The sequence below is a fragment of the Dunckerocampus dactyliophorus genome, chromosome 1 (assembly GCF_027744805.1).
Source record: "Dunckerocampus dactyliophorus isolate RoL2022-P2 chromosome 1, RoL_Ddac_1.1, whole genome shotgun sequence".
Classification (NCBI taxonomy): Eukaryota; Metazoa; Chordata; class Actinopteri; order Syngnathiformes; family Syngnathidae; genus Dunckerocampus; species Dunckerocampus dactyliophorus.
Genome location: NC_072819.1, coordinates 21,155,140 through 21,171,467, shown reverse-complemented (window position 1 = coordinate 21,171,467; position 16,328 = coordinate 21,155,140). Strand labels below are relative to the sequence as shown.

Below are 16,328 nucleotides of genomic sequence, written 5' to 3'. Positions count from 1 at the left end.
GCCAATAATTCATTCTTATTAATAAATTTGTCCAACCTATTATTAAATAGCTTCTCCACAATTTTCGAGAATTGTGGTAACAAGGAAACTGGTCGATAATTTGTAAATTGGTGTTTGTCTCCTTTTTTGAAAATTGGAACCACCTTGGCTGTTTTCATTTTGCTTGGAAATATTCCAGTCTGAAATGATAAGTTACTAATATATGTTAACGGGTCTGCGATCTCATTGATGACCCTTTTAATTGTTTCCATTTCGATTCCATGACAATCAGTTGATGTTTTTGCCTTAAAATGGTTAACAATGTCAGTGATCTCCTTTTTGGTTACAGCAGTGAGAAACATAGAATTAAGATTCCTATCGATAATATCAATCCCTTCATCAATTGTGTCTTGTTTTGGAATTTCCTCTTCCAGTTTTTGTCCAATATTTACAAAATATTCATTTAACATTTCAGCTACCGCATTCATGTCATTCCTGTAAGTGTTTCCAACCATGAAATAGGGAGGATAGTCTGCTTTCTTAACGTTGTTCTTTATAATACTATTTAAGATGCCCCAAGTTGCTCTCATGTTATTTTTGTTCTTATTTAGTACGTGACTATAATATTCCCTCTTACACACTCTCAAGATAGTTGTCAACTTGTTTTTGTATGTCTTATACTTTTGTTCTGCTTCTTTAGTCTGTTGAATGATAAATGTCCTGTATAATGTGTTCTTCTTCTTACAGGCGTTTTTTAGTCCTTTTGTCATCCATGGCTGCTGGTTTTTCTTTTGCTTCTTGGGCTTTTCTTGCCAGGGGCAGTTCTTATCGTAGAGCTCCATATAAGTACCAAGGAAGCTGTCATATGCCTCGTCCACATCTGTTGCACTGTAGACACTCTCCCAACTTTGTTCTTCTAGACCTATCTTGAAGGCACGGATGTTGTCCTCTGTACGCAATCTTTGAAAAGTCTTTTTTGCCTCCGCCTGTTTTTTCTTATAATGTTCATTGTAGATTGTAAACACTGGAAGATGATCACTGATGTCACTAATTAGCAGGCCACTGATGGTGTTGTTATCAAAGTCATTGGTGAATATATTATCGATGAGGGTGGCACAGTGGTCTGTTATTCTACTTGGTCTAATGATTTTAGGATATAAACTCAAGCTATACATTGTATCTATAAAGTCATCTGTTTCCTTGCACTTGTGTGAGTTCAAGAGGTCAATATTGAAGTCTCCACATATGAAAATAGTTTTCTGACCTATGTCTGTAAACGTTGTCTTAATCCAATCCTCAAACATTCCAATCTTTGACTTTGGAGTTCTGTACACACAACTTATTAACACATTTTTGCTTTTTTCTTTACAGATTTCAATTGTTATACATTCTAAAATGTTATCAATGACAAATGACATATTCTTTACCATTTTGTAGTTCAAATGTTTGTCCACGTATAAGGCCACACCTCCTCCATTTGCATTGTTCCTGTTTGCACACGTCATTTCATATCCTTCCAGCTCGAAGTCCATTCCTTTGTTAGCATTAATCCAAGTTTCTGAGATTGCTATAACTTTGAAAGGTTCTTTGAATTGATTCAAATATTGTTTAATATTAGTAAAGTTTGCGTTCAAGCTTCTGCTGTTTATGTGTATGATGGATAACTTGTCGTCGTTGATGAAACTGTTGTTGTATTGCTCCTCCGTATAATAACGGCAGTCGTTTGTAATGTGAGAGAAAAAATTTGAGTCTGGGTCAATGTCTTTTTCCATATCCAATTGTTTGTGATCTGTAAAGTGAAAAGTGTCCAATTGTAGATCTTCTTGTAGCATATTAAAGCTGTTTTCCTCCATGTTGGGAGACCTCAATATCTTTCTAGGTCCTTGATGTCTTTGACAGCAAGAACTCTGGCCTCTGGTCCTCCATTTGCTTTGATGAAGATTTTGCAGTTTGCACTCCATGTTCCTTGAATCTTTCCTTGCTTCCTCAGATCACGTGCTTTCTTCGCAATCTCAGCGTTGCGCTTGGTCAGGTGGTCATTCATGTAGACATTTGTTCCTTTCAGCTTCTTTCCCTGTTTCAGCAGGGCAACCTTGTATTTCCTGTTGGTGAATTTGACGATGATGACGGGTGTAGTGCGGTTCCTCCCATACAGTGGGATGCAAGTATCAATAGATTGGATGTCTACATCCACCTCCTTCGATTGCAAAAAATCAACAACTTGTTGCTCTGTTGAGGCGACATCCCTTTCGTCTGGTTCTTCAGTATTCGCCACTGCTCTGGCATAGGACCTTGGTTTAATTCGAAGTCCCGTCACGACCACGTCATTCATTCGTGTGTTCTGATCCATATCATCTATGGTGTTTTTCAGCTTCTCAATGATTTTATCCTTTTCTTCACGTTCTTTTTTGAGAGTGGCTCCCAGTGCATCATAACTTTCCTGTAATTTTTTATTCTCCACTCTCAGACCTTGCATTTCTCTTTGTATGGCGTTGGTAGTCTCTATCAAACTGTAAATTAGTTGATGCAGGGAGTTGGAATTCTCCACAAGTTGCTGCATCTGTTTTCCATAATCCTCCATGGTTTTCGCCATAGTATACTCACTCTTTTCCATTGAACTTCTTTCTTGCTTGTTTGCGCGGTGTTTAACCTTCTGCAAGGCTGTCGCTGTTGCTTTGTCTATATTTCCACTCAGGTGTGTCAACTGGTTAACTGTGTCATCCTTGTAAGGTCTCGGCGGCGGTTGTGGTAATAGGTGAGCACCTCCAGTTGTCTCAGGAATCTGTTCAACATCCGTATATATGACTGAATCTGGAGTACTTCGACCAGAACTACTAGAGCCACCGCTTGTTGCGCTTCTTCTCCCTCGAGCCTTTGATCATTGGCCATACACTTTTTTCAATGGTTAATGTTATTAAAATAACCCTGAATTACCATGATTTTTTTTTGCGCAAAATTAAGTGTTTCAGCACAACAGGGTTTTCTTTTTTTGGGTCTAGCACTTGACTTGTTTGTTCCATAAGCCTCAGGATCTTTTAAGAAGTTTAAAATGTCTTCCTGCGTCCAACGTCAGCAGCAACGGCACACTGCAGCTCAACAACCGTGTTCAAAGAGAGAAAGCTTTTTTTGCCGTTGCCATCAAGAGATCATGTCAGTGTGAATACCTGACAGAACTGAATCCACATTTTTGGCTTTTAAAGTATGTGATCTGAAACATTTTTTAGCTGATGAAAAAACAATTTCACTTTAATGGTTGTTTGCAATAAATTGCCTACTCAAATTGTCTTTATCACACTCCCATGTCTTCTTTTGCATTTTGAGGCTCTACTTAGAACCTCCTTAAGCTCCAACAAAATGCAATTTTTCAACTGGTGTTAAAATTTTGATCAAGAGTGTACTAGCATGTATTATGTATTATTATGTATTTATTTGATTCATGTTTGTTGTAGTGAATTCATGTATTTTATGTTCTTTATCGTTCATTTTTGTACACTACATGGAAATATTATGGTAATACATGATGCACTTTAGTGCGTTTTGGTTAGGGGGAGGAAGGTCATTTCTGATTTGGGTATTGAAATGAAAAAATGTGTAATTGCAATAGCAATATTGTTTCCAAATACATTGTCATGAGTGCAGGAAGCAACACTCATGCATGATACACGCATGAAAATGAAACATGTACAAAACAGTGAAGCACAAAGCTTCCCTCACAGCTTGCAAACAACAATCAAGGGAAAAGCCACAGAAAGGTGTTATCAAAAGCAAAGCATCCAAATGAGTGTGCAAATGTGACAACCCAGAGCAAGGAAAAATTGAGTGCCTTATACATTTTGTACCACTGCAGTCTCTCATCCAACTGATTTGCCCACTGCAATTACTCTGCAGACAAAAGATGCAATCAGCAGAAACAAATGTGATATAGTCTCTAATCACAGGATAATATCTCTGCTGGCTGTGGCGAAATTAATAACATGCCTCTGTCTAAAAGCCACACAATGCAAAATGAAGCCTATTGTCTCAGTCTTGGCTTCTTAAGGTCATTCTTCTCCTGTCACCACATCGAGTCCATATCTGTCTCCTTCTCTTGACACACACTAAGACATATTCATGAGATCCATGAAAACACGGACAGACCTCAATGTAGCTCAATTACTGTGAGTAACACACAGCCCACAAGTCCATAACCCATTAGCTTCTCAGCATGTGTGTGTGTGTGTGCAGGACAGTGGACATGAGCGTTTATGTCAATGCTTAATGATAACAAATAGAGCTTAGCTGAACTACAAAAAAGGCAAAAGACTACCAGATACTATGGGGGGAGGGGGGGAGCAAAATTACAACAACAAAAAAAACATAATAATCATAATAATAATTTATAGTAGTAGTAGTAGTAGTAGTAGTGCTACTGCTTCCTGCTTCTGTCGAATGCAGATGTGTCCCTTCTTGTTCCTGTTTGCTTCTGCTACTTACTGCTTTTTTTAACTTTTAAATCATTCTACTTCCCCCCGCCCCCAAGTCTTGGAGATTATTTAAGACTTAATGTATCATTTTTTCATTTTTCTAACATATCTGACGAGCAGCAACTATAACTTTCTCAACATTTTAATCAGGGATTAAAATGGTTCCCCTCACTCCAGACATAGCAAGATAAAGAATTATATCCTCAAAAAACAAACGCCCCCCCCCCCCCCCCTTCCCTCCTCAGTCCACTCCACCAACCAAAGCTCCCCCAGCTCAGCCTCCACCATCGGTGCCCGTAGCCCGGAGCTAACTTCATATCAACCAGAGCTTTAAGATGTAAACTACCAATCACTCTTTTGGTAGCTTTAAGGTGTAAGCTACCAATCACTCTTTTGGTAGCTTTAAGGTGTAAGCTACCAATCATTCTTTTGAGGACAGCGAGGTAAAGATTTTGGCCAAAGAAAACAGATGGTTTGAAAGAGGAGTGAAGGAAGCTATTTTTGTCAAACAACAGAACCCATCATTGAATCGGAATGGTGGTTTGAGGTTTAATTTGGACCCTGTGTTCAGCAGGTTACTGAGACCAAAACCCACAGCTCTTAGTCTTGCAAATGAGGTGAAGCCAGGGCCGAGCCAGAACAATAGAGGCTAACGAGCCAGTATCAGAGTCGTTCATACCCAACTACAGGGAGCTACACTTCCCTTTTATCGGAGGTGTTAATAGCAGGATAGGATTATACCACTACTCCGCCCAGGCTTAGTGTAACGAACCAATAGGAGGAGGGTGTTGGCACACCAATTCCGCCCACTCTTACTGTATTTAAGGCCTAAGCTACCAGCACTTATTAGTTCGCTGACGAAGCTCTTCGGATGAGGAGCAAAACGTCCGACACCTTCTTCACAGAAGTACAGATGACGTCTCAAGAAGCCTTTTCCTCGATCTAGTCCGGTGCAATGTGCTTTGGAGGCGGTCGAGGGCGGGTGCCTGGACAACCTGGTGTTCGGCGGCCAAATCTGGTTGTTGGGACATGGAATGTCACTTCCGACAAGAAATAGTCAGATTCACCTCGATCCACAATTTGGGTTATGGAACCAAACTCCTCGAGAGGGACTGGACCTCTGGAGTTGCTGCAGGGGAGAGGCGGTGAGCTGGTGTGGGCTTATAAATAGCCCCTCAGCTCGGAGCCTGTGTGTTGGAGTCATCCACGGTAAACGAGAAGGTAATTTCTCTATGCCTTTTGAATGGGGAAAGCATCCTGACCATTGTTTGTGCGTACGCGCCAAATGACAGTTCAGAGTTCCCAGCCTTATTGGAGTCCATCAGAAGGGTGCTGGAAAGCACCCCAGCTGGTGACTCCGGAGTTCTACTGGGAGACGTCAACGCCCATGTGGGCAATGACAGTGTGACCTGGAGGGGCATGATTGGGAGGAACGGCCTCCCTGATCTGAACCTGTGCGGTGTGATGTTATTGGACTTCTGTGCGTACCACAGTTTGTCCATAACAAACACCACGTTTGAAAATAAGGAGGTCCACAAGTGCACCTGGCACCAGGACACCCAACATCAGAACTGCGTCCGCATGTTCTGGTAACTCAGGTGAAGAGCGGGGCTGAGCTGTCAACTGATCACCACCTGGTGATGAGTTGGATTAGATGACGGGGGAGGATGCCGGACCTGGGGGACCCAAACATGTAGTGAGGTTGTGCTGGTAACGTCTGGCAGAGTCTCCCGTTCATCGAGTCTTCAACTCTCACCTCTGGCAGAGTTTTGCCTGCAACCCCGGAGAGGACGAGGATATGGAGAGAAGGGTACGACCATCAAACCTCGGCTACAGGAGGTGCAATGTGGTTTTCGTCCAGGTCACGGAACACTGGACCAGCTCTACACCCTTGCAAGGATACTGCAGAGTAGATGGAAGTTTGCTCAACAGGTCTACATGTGGTTTGTGGACTTTCGACCGCGTCTCTCGCGGTGTCCTGTGGGTGGTGCGGGATTGATGCGCGCGCTATTTGGTCCCTGTACAACCGGAGCAGGAGCCTGGTTCGCATTGCCAGCAGTAAGGCAAGCCTGTTTCGGTGAATCATATCCTGTACATATATATATATATATATATATATATATATATATATATATATATATACACACTCCTGATCAAAATCTTAAGACCAGTTGAAAAATTGCTTGAATTTGCATTTTGCAAATTTGGATCTTAATGAAGTTTTAAGTAGAGTTACAATACGCAAAAGCAAGAAGGGGGAGTGAGACAAAAATCACTTTCAAAAAGTAATTGAAAACAACAGTGAAACTGAAATAGGCTGTTTATAAGCTGATCAAAAGTTTAAGACTATTGCTCAAAAAAGAACAAAAAATGTTCTCAGTAGGACTCAGTAACGAGTAGCTCCACCGTTCTTGTTAATCACTTCAAAAATTGCTTTGGGCGTGCTTGATGCGAGTGTTTCAGGAGGCTAGTGGGAACATTGCTCCGAGTGGTGAAGATGGCTTCACGAAGGGCATCAACTGTCTGGAACTGATGGCCATTTTTATAAACTTCCCTTGCCATCCATCCCCAAATGTTCTCTATGGGATCTAAATGAGGGGAACATGCAGGATGGTCCAAAAATGTGATGTTATTCTCCCTAAAGAAGTCCTTGGTCAAGTAAGCATTGTAAACTGCAGCGTTGTTCTGTTGAAAAACCCAGCTGTTACCACACAGACGAGGGCCCTCGGTCATGAGGGATGCCCGCCGCAACATCTGCACCTGAAGCTTCAGTGTTCCACTGAATGAAAAAGCACCCCAGATCATGATGGATCCCCCTCCACTGTGCCGGGTAGAAAACATCTCAGGTGGGATCTCCTTGTCATGCCAGTGACGTTGGAAGCCATCTGGACCGTCAAGGTTACATTTTTTCTCATCAGAGAATAAAACTTTTTTTCCACCTTTCAATGTCCCATGTTTGATGCTCCCTGGCAAAGTCTACACAGGCAGTTTTGTGGCGTTGAAGGAGACAGATGCCGTCTGATGGTTATTGCGCTGCAGTCGGCACCAGTAAGGACCTTCACTTGGGTCAAAGTCCGACCTGTGTCTTGATGGACAGCCAATCGGATCCTCCGGTTCAGCACACGTGTGATTTTTTTGGGTCTACCACTTGACTCTTTTGTTCCATAATGCTCAGGATCTTTCCAAAAATGTAGAATGACTATCTTACTGCTCCCAACCTCAGCAGCAATGGCACGTTGCGAGAGGCCTTGCTTATGCAGCTCCACGTTCAAAAAGAGAAAGCTTCTTCGCTTTAGCCATCAGGAGGGCATGACAGTGTGAATGCCTGACAGAAAATGAACATTTTGAGCAGATTTTGGCTTTTATAGCGTGTGGTCTTAAACTTTTGATCAGATGATATACAACCTATCTCCGTTTTTTTTTTTTGGTTTAAATTACAAGTTCCAAATGTTTTTTGTCTCACCCCCCCTTCTTGCTTTTGCATAGTGTAGCTCTACTCAAAACTTCTTTAAGATCAAAATGTGCAAAATACAAATTGTAGCAATTTTTCAACTCGTCTTAAGATTTTGATCAGGGGTGTGTACAGTATATATATAAGTATATACATACACACCATGGGCAATAAAAAAATTAAAAATAAAAAAAGAATGAAAAATAAATAGCAGTATACTATACTATAAAGTCTCCACTTTGCTCCAACAACCAGTTTTCTTGCTGCCCTCAGTCTTTGTGTCTGTACTATATGCCACATTGTACTAATTCATGAATAGGCCATACAAAAGTCATATGCACTTTGTTTGCACTTGATAATAAGAAAAGCTTAAAGTGATCTGTGGGTCTTTCATAAAGTCATCACAAAGACAGCCATAATGGCAATGAGCTGCAATTTGAGCTCAAATCCTCCTTCTTTAATACATACTAATCTTACTCTGTCTGTGCGGAATGCAAATGTAATAACGACCATGAGTTATTGACTGCGAGTGATGAATAAATCACCTGTCATGCCATCACCACAGGTTTTTCAAGTGGTTTGTCATGGTCCATTGCCACACAGCCTCATTGAAAGTGTCAGGGTTCACTTCCTGTCCCTGCCACCTGTTTTTCCCTGCCTTCTCCTGGGCGTGTTCTTTCCCGTTTCAGGAACCCTTTCTCCGGCGGGAGGCGGGACTACTGGGCGCACCTGTCTCTGATGAGCCATCACATCCTTTTAAGCGGATGGATGGCACCTGGGAGACGCTGGATTATTCCCAAATGGTTTGTGCTACAAACGCGGACAGTCGTTCTCTGGCTCTTTGGACTTTACCTCTCTGTTACAGTTTTGGCGGACCTCATTTCCCAATCCTGAGGTCCAGCATACTAAGCGTCTCCCAGAAGGTGTGCCCAGTGTTATGGGGCCGAGAGAGTTCTTGCCCGGCTCTCCAGGCAAGAACTCTCTCGGCTCTCTTCCAAGTGCGTCCTTCATGGTGCCCTTTTGTTCTGCCCTCTGACTCCCGCACCATCGCCTTTTGTTCTGTTTGCACTTATTAAAAGACTTACTTACTTGTCCACCTGCCTCCCGCCTCTGCATCTGGGGTCCAACGCCCGCCGAACATAACAGAAAGACACACTCTAGAAAAGTCACTTTAACACAAGCTTTAATAGCCCCCATTCCAGCTTAAATTTCCCGTATTTTCGAAAAAGTTCTTTTCAAATGCAAATGTTGACTGGTATGCAACAATGTTGAACTTATTTTTTACACTTGCAAAACTGTGAAGAATGCAGACATGGCAACCGATTTTTATGAGTGATAATGTTATAATTATTCAATTTTTAAAATCTAGAATTCAAATAATGAAGTAGATCAATTTTCATCCATCCATCCATTTTTCTTCAATAATGTCATTATTCCCATGTGGCAATATTTAAATGCCTAGTAACTCAATTCACTCCCAAAATGGCAAACGAGGAAAAAACTAGCAGTCTTTTTTTGCTATGTAAAATATGGTAAATGGTAAATGGTCTTTCACTTGTACAAGTATAGCACTTTTCCACCACTAAGGCACTCAAAGCACTTTAAATATAATAAATAAATCATTTTTCTATGACTCTGTGAAGCATCAGTCCACTCTGCAGGATGTTCTGCCTTTCACCAGCACCAAAAGCCAACATAGGGAAACAGAAACATTTAAATGCAAATCACCTTGATTACAACACTTTGGACACTGTTAAAAAAATGTAATGAATCTGCTCAGTAAGAGCAAATGAAAGGATGGGTACAACATCTATTAAAGAGCATAATCACCGTCGAATGCTTTTTCACACTGGATAATGTTGCTTAAACCTCAAGTAACATTCACTGTATTAACCTGAAAACCTACTACTCTACTCCATGTTCTTCTCTGGGGGCTCCAAGTGGGACAAGAAGCAGCCATTTTGATACACTCACAGGAATATACTGTGATGCAGTTATGTAATCTTGAAAGACCCGTATTGTCACTCTTCAAATTGACATGAATTTCCTGACCTACAAGTATTAGCGTTCTTGTAAGATTGAGGCTTGCTTGCATGAATGACAACCCCTGTAGAGATTTGTGTGGATGCTAACACAGCAGCAGCTTTAGCACAAGTGTAGCTACTGGCCAGTTCTTTTTTTTTTTTTATACTACCTGTAGCGGCCACTTGGAATGAATTAGTCAGACGTGGAGTTTCAAACAGGTTTACCTTTACACCAGGCACCTTTATTCTTCTGGCTTAGTTCTTGCACCTTGAGCACCATGACCTCAGTAACGTAAGCACCATAAGCACCGTGAAAACTACAGAATAAACAAGAATATGAAGAATATGACATTGTGCTGTAGTTTCACAACCAATACATAAATCACTCTCAGTGTAATCACATGAATCATACTGAATACATTTTCATATGCAGCTTCACATAAAACATTTAAACAAACTGCTCTTATTCCCTTATTAACACACACACATATATACACACACAGTCTAAAATATACATATGGTCAACAGTTTCATACCTCATTTCGCCTTCCAAGGGCGCTAGCTTAAACACAAGGTAGTCTTCCACATTAGCCTACCACCAGCCAGGTTGAAACTACACAGCAGGAAATTTTGTCACTTTAAACACGAACAATTCAATGAAAACACATATTCTCATTAACTTACTACTCACAATATTTAGACAATCAGTGCAAACAACTTTACCTGAGAAAATACGTGAGCACATTGTGTATGGGGTTGCAATCACCATTAGCGGAGTTAACCTTTTGACACAGGAAAAGAAAAAACGTCCCGCCAAAATAAGAGAGTGCCAACATCTGGTGGCATGACTACGTTCTTCAAAATAAATGAGTGAATAGTTGAGCATTAAGAATGTAAGCATATCATTTACACTACCAACTTGGATGACAATAGAAGACACAGACGATATAGCCAACATTAAGTTAATGGTGAATGACGACTTACATACACCATGTACGGCAACCTTTTTGTGCTACCAAAGCATGCAACTCTGACCTTTTCTCTTCTCGGCTCAATTGCAGCTCTTCTCGTTTAGCAGCTGATAGTGTGCCATGTTGAGTAATGGAAGCATTGTCCCGCCTGCCTTGTCGTAAGGTCACGAGTTCGTCATATGTTTGGTAACACACTAGCCTGCTGAAATTGTTTACTTTCACTAGTGACAAAGGGCTTTCATTTACTCAACTGCAGAGTAGCAGATGTTTATTTGATGGAGGGGTCTAAATTTATTTCAGAGAAGGTCTTCATTTGTACAAATGGTTCTGTAAATGTGAAGCGAGACACACTAATGTATTTTGATGGAGAATTGTTACCTCCGTGTTACAATTGGAATTGAATGGCTAACAAATAGCTTGTATTGTTAGTTTACCTATTACGGATTAATTCATCTCCTGCTGACCAACCTAAGCAGACAAACTATTCAAGTTTGCATTTGCTGTACAGCCGCAAGGCCGTGCTGGTGTGTTTGGTTTGACTTATGCTTAATTAATTTAGTAATTTCTTGGTTCAGATCTCAAGTTCATATGGCTTGATGTGTCTATGGAAAAAAGACATATGTGATAAATGTGGATGCTAGAGATACAAATACACCCCCCAAGATGATCAGCTTCTGTTGCTGTTGTCTGTGAAGTGATTAGACAGTTTGGTTTACAGTCAGACGTGTCTATGGAGGATTTTCGTCACTTCTGGTTGCAAATTAACTGATTTTCTTTTAACATTAAATCGCAGGGAGGGCTTTTCGCCAGCCTGGTCAGGCACGTGGACACACATACACAGCGCAAAATGTATTGGAAAACCACCGGTCCATAAGGTGGATTGTTTCTCGATATTCACAGTATTGTTTTTCTTAAAAACGTGAGTACACCCCTCACAACTGATTTTATTACTGTTTATCTTAAGGGCCAATACAAAATAAATGAAATGTGGATATACTTTGGAGTAGTCAGTGCACAGCTTTATAGATTTCCTATCCACTGAAGATGACTCAACACACTTGCATTGCTCCTTGAGGCCATTAAATGTGAGGGGGTATCCTAATTTTTGTGAGATACTATAAGTGAGTTTAGAATGTGGTATTGTCTTCCTCTCATGCGAGTGCATGCAGCATAACAACAATGCTGCATTCCAAGAATGAACAGGCAATGTTGTATTTACAGCTTTCAGGTGTCAAAGATAAGGTGAAAAAAAGACAGACTGGCGCTCCTACCCCCGTAGGAGCGCCAGTCTGTGCAAGGCTTTTATCCTTCAAAGCTGTGCCCATTAAACCGGACAGAGGAGGATTTCACAACAGCAAAAATGATAAATGTAACGTGATCAACAGGCAGAGGAAAGTGTGAAGGAATGCCATGGTTGCCATGAATAGAGTTTTATTCTGCACATAAGCACTGGGGGATCTTTTCACATGTGAGGGAACACATAACCCTCAAATCATCAGCTCACTTACTCTACACCATCTGTCTGTATATCCCCATAACACACAAGGAGAAGAAATGGCAGACGCTACCTACCCAACAATACAGTATATCCCAGTGTGCTTTAATCCACTCATCCAACAATAAGCAGAAAAATCATGCCATGCCTTTCCCTTTCTAATCCTCCACCTTCAGCAGGGTGCATGACAATGACAAGGAAACATCATAAGCTGTGCAAATCAAGACTTAAATTCCATTCCATTGCAACAGTGTCTCATGTGAATTTAGTAAAAATGTGAAGCACAACACCAGTTCTCCCTCGTTTACGTGATTGAAATTCATGAAATGTAATGTTGATGTTGTTTTGTGGGTGTACTGTAGAAGGCACTTGGGTTTTGGATGAAGTGCTTTAAAATGCTTGGAATTCAAAATATCTGTTGTGGTAACTAGTTGACTAAATTTTTATCTTCTAAGCAAAAACTATATGCATAAACTTGCATAAAATTTAAAATAACCACATTTAACACATCACCACATTTTGCAGCTTCACTCTATCACGATTTTTCAAACATATACTGTAATAAATAACAGAATGTATTCCAACTAACAAATTGGGCCCGGCCCCAATCCACCGAGGGATTATGTAATTTGAGCCATGTGAGATTTAGCATGACCGGAGCGGATTGCCATGGCACAACAAAGCACTGAAAGATTTCATGGTGGTTCCCAGAAAGGTGTAAGAACAATTTCTCTGTCTGGTGCGTAACCACCGCCAAGAGGCGCCCATCTAAGTCGTGAAGCTCCTTGGGAGAATCTAGCAGTATACTAGTTAGCCCATGCTCATTCACGAACCCCGAGTCCAGAAAGCTGTCATCTGCCCCCGATAAGTGCTATAATAGATACGTATACAGATGCCCCTTCCCGAAATAGTGCCAGACACCTGCAGTCTACGTGGGGGCTGAACCATGTCTTCAGTAGCCGCCCTTCCAGCTCGATACTCACAGTTTGCTGGCGGGAATCGATCCCCAGCTGGGGGTCGATTCCACAACACAGAACACAACATATAAGCCATTAGAAGACGATTCGAATTGTGACTGTAGTATTCTACAATGGTCACTATGTGTCAGTAATTGTTCGGTGAGACAAACACTTGATAGCTGGAACAACACACTTTTATTGCAGGTTTAAATGATCTCACAACAGGCACAACAATAAAAATAGGGATGTCCGATAATATTGGCCCGCCAATATTATTGGACCGATATTGGCATAAAAATGTAATATCGGTAGATATCGGGATCAGGATTTTCCCATATAATGAAAACCAATTTTAAAAAATGTTGAATAGATGGACATGTTAATGTTCGCATGCCCTGGATCACACCACAGTTTCTTCACATACAGTGCAAGCCCACCTCCTTTGTGCTTTCCACGGGTTCTTGTCCGCTCTAACGGTGTTGAATGAAGTCTGCTAGCTCCACGTTAGCATCTCAGACGCTAGCTGTTAGCCATGTTTCACTGAAGCACAATAAGCTGCACTTCCTGAAGGTAATCACGTTGTTTGTCAGGGCAGCCAGCTCGTCGATTTTGTTCGGTAGTGAATTCACGTTTTCCATGATAATACGTAGAAGGTACCGAAGGATTGAATCTCCACTTCCTTGCTAACTGCTTGGCTTTCATCTTAGCCCCTGCTCTGCTGCCTTGATACGGCTTCTTTCCTCAATGAATAAACAGGGAATCACAACGATGCAGTACTTCGCTCTCATGGCACATAAAAAATCCATAGGATAGAATATACTACTTAAGAGATGATAATAGTAGGAGAACTAACAGAGGTGCTTGAAAAAAAAAGTATCTATCTATGTTACACATATCGATATCGTTTGATATCGGTGTTTGTCAAACTTAAATGTATCACATCTTCAAACTAATTTAAAGATTAGTCAATGACGACACAACTGAACACAAAATGCAGTTTGTAAATGAAACTTTTTATTATTAATGGGAAAAGAAAAATCTAAACCTACACGCATTAGTGCAATGGAAGTTGAAATGTTAGTTCCGTATCCATATTGGCTGTCTGCGAGTAATTTATTCTTATTTATATCTTTTATATCTTATTTTTAAATTTGTCCAACCTGTTGTTGAACAGCTAGTTAGTTTGTTAGTCTTCTCCCCATGCGTGGGTTTTCTCCGGGTACTCCGGTTTCCTCCCACATTCCAAAAACATGCATGTTAGGTTAATTGGTGACTATAAATTGTCCATAGGTATGAATGTGAGTGTGAATGATTGTTTGTTTATATGTGCCCTGCGATTGGCTGGCGACCAGTCCAGAGTGTATTCTGCCCGAAGTCAACTGGGATAGGCTCCAGCATGCCCCCGTACCCTAATGAGGAGAAGCAGCATAGAAAATGGATGTATGGATAGTAGTTGACTATAATGGCTCCCTATTGGTACATTACTGCTAAAGCATGTGACATTTCCACAAATGTTGCAATAAAGTACCTAATTTGTTGCCACGTCAAACTCCAATCATCATCTGGCAATATGGTACACTTCTATTTTACACTGCCACTGTCACATCTGGAGAGAGGCACAAGGATCCTCAGGGAGAATTTGTTCCTTTTTCTAACTGCTCAGAAATTCGGTTGCAGGAAAGAGCATTTTCTTCTATCCTATCAGCATGGCGATCAGCTTTGATACAGCATGACTGAAATGCATAATCTGCCTTCATTTGGGTCAGGATTATAAGCATGGAGCAGATTGTGTTCATGCTTAAAATCAACATGCTCCAGGCTCAGTACAGTGCAGAGAGTCTGGGAATGTTTCTTTTCTGGAACCTAGAATACTTCTAGTTATCAAGCATATTGTTATAAATTATGCTGTACATACGTCATATAAATTAATTTGTGTTTTTCCTAAAAATAATGGAAATAAAACTAATTTGTTATTAATTAATCTTATTACAGACATGAATCTAAAGATAGTTTTACTCATGTTTTAAACACATTTGAACACATTTCACATTTTAACATTATCAATAACTGTCATATTAGGGTAAAAAGAACCTAACCACTGCTTATACATAGAAATAATAACAGAAAAAATAATAATATAAGAATTACCATGAGCCTTCATGGACTTTTATTTAATGTACAGACAAACTTTTCAGTAGCTTTCTACCATTGCTAAATATCATAAATATCAAGTGTAAAATCAAGTTAACTACAGCTTATAGCTATGTGTAAACACAAGAAAATGTGTATTCATCCTTAACTTTGATGAATTTACGAGTTATAGATATATATATATATATATATAAAACGGGCTATACTGTAGCGTTCCTTTTTTGTTACTGTCAACTTACAGTAGCCATATTGTACTGAGCAGTCAGGGCAGAGCCCTGCAAACAGTTTTCCTACTTTGCGATTGCAGTTTTCCCTTTTTGCCATTGTTGTTGCCCCTTTGTGAGGTTGTATTTAGTAAAATTACCAGCAAAACTTATTTTTTGTTTAGCTACTTAACTGAGGTCTTGCAAAGTATAGTTGATAGAGTTTTACAATAGAGTTTTTTCTGTGTGTTGACTAGGGAATAGCACTGTTGAGGCAGAGAAGCTCGTTGAAACGCTCAAATGTTTACATGAGTGAGCATCGGACAAGGTGCAACGTCGACATAGCAAAGAAAGCAGGGAAATTGTGTTGGTTACTGATGCTAATGCTCCTCCACAATGAAGAACATCTTTTTCCAGCTATTTAAAGAAAAACACCCCAAAATATGCTATCATTGTAACTAAATGTAACTGCTCTTGTAGTTGGAAAGGCACACAGGAAATGAATTGCTGTAATTGCTGAGACATTGGACAGAGGTCGACTTAAATAAACTCTGCTTCTTCCTAATTCTTCTAAATCGTGTACTGTGATCATGTGATGTTCCTTAATGCAACTTGTTAAGCACATTGAAGGA

The 16,328-nt window shown here is 40.5% G+C and overlaps 1 protein-coding gene and 1 long non-coding RNA gene across 5 annotated transcripts in view; both read right to left on the bottom strand.

Moving 5' to 3' along the window:
- The window catches only part of LOC129177070 (kelch domain-containing protein 8B-like), a 179,107-nt gene that overhangs the window by 33,051 nt on the left and 129,728 nt on the right, over positions 1 to 16,328 (bottom strand). The window lies entirely within an intron of this gene.
- On the bottom strand, positions 9,059 to 10,700 carry LOC129177089 (uncharacterized). The gene is made up of 4 exons (XR_008569572.1): positions 10,641 to 10,700; positions 10,454 to 10,530; positions 10,143 to 10,234; positions 9,059 to 9,564 (listed from the first exon to the last, which is right to left on the bottom strand). It is a non-coding gene; the product is annotated as an uncharacterized LOC129177089 (long non-coding RNA).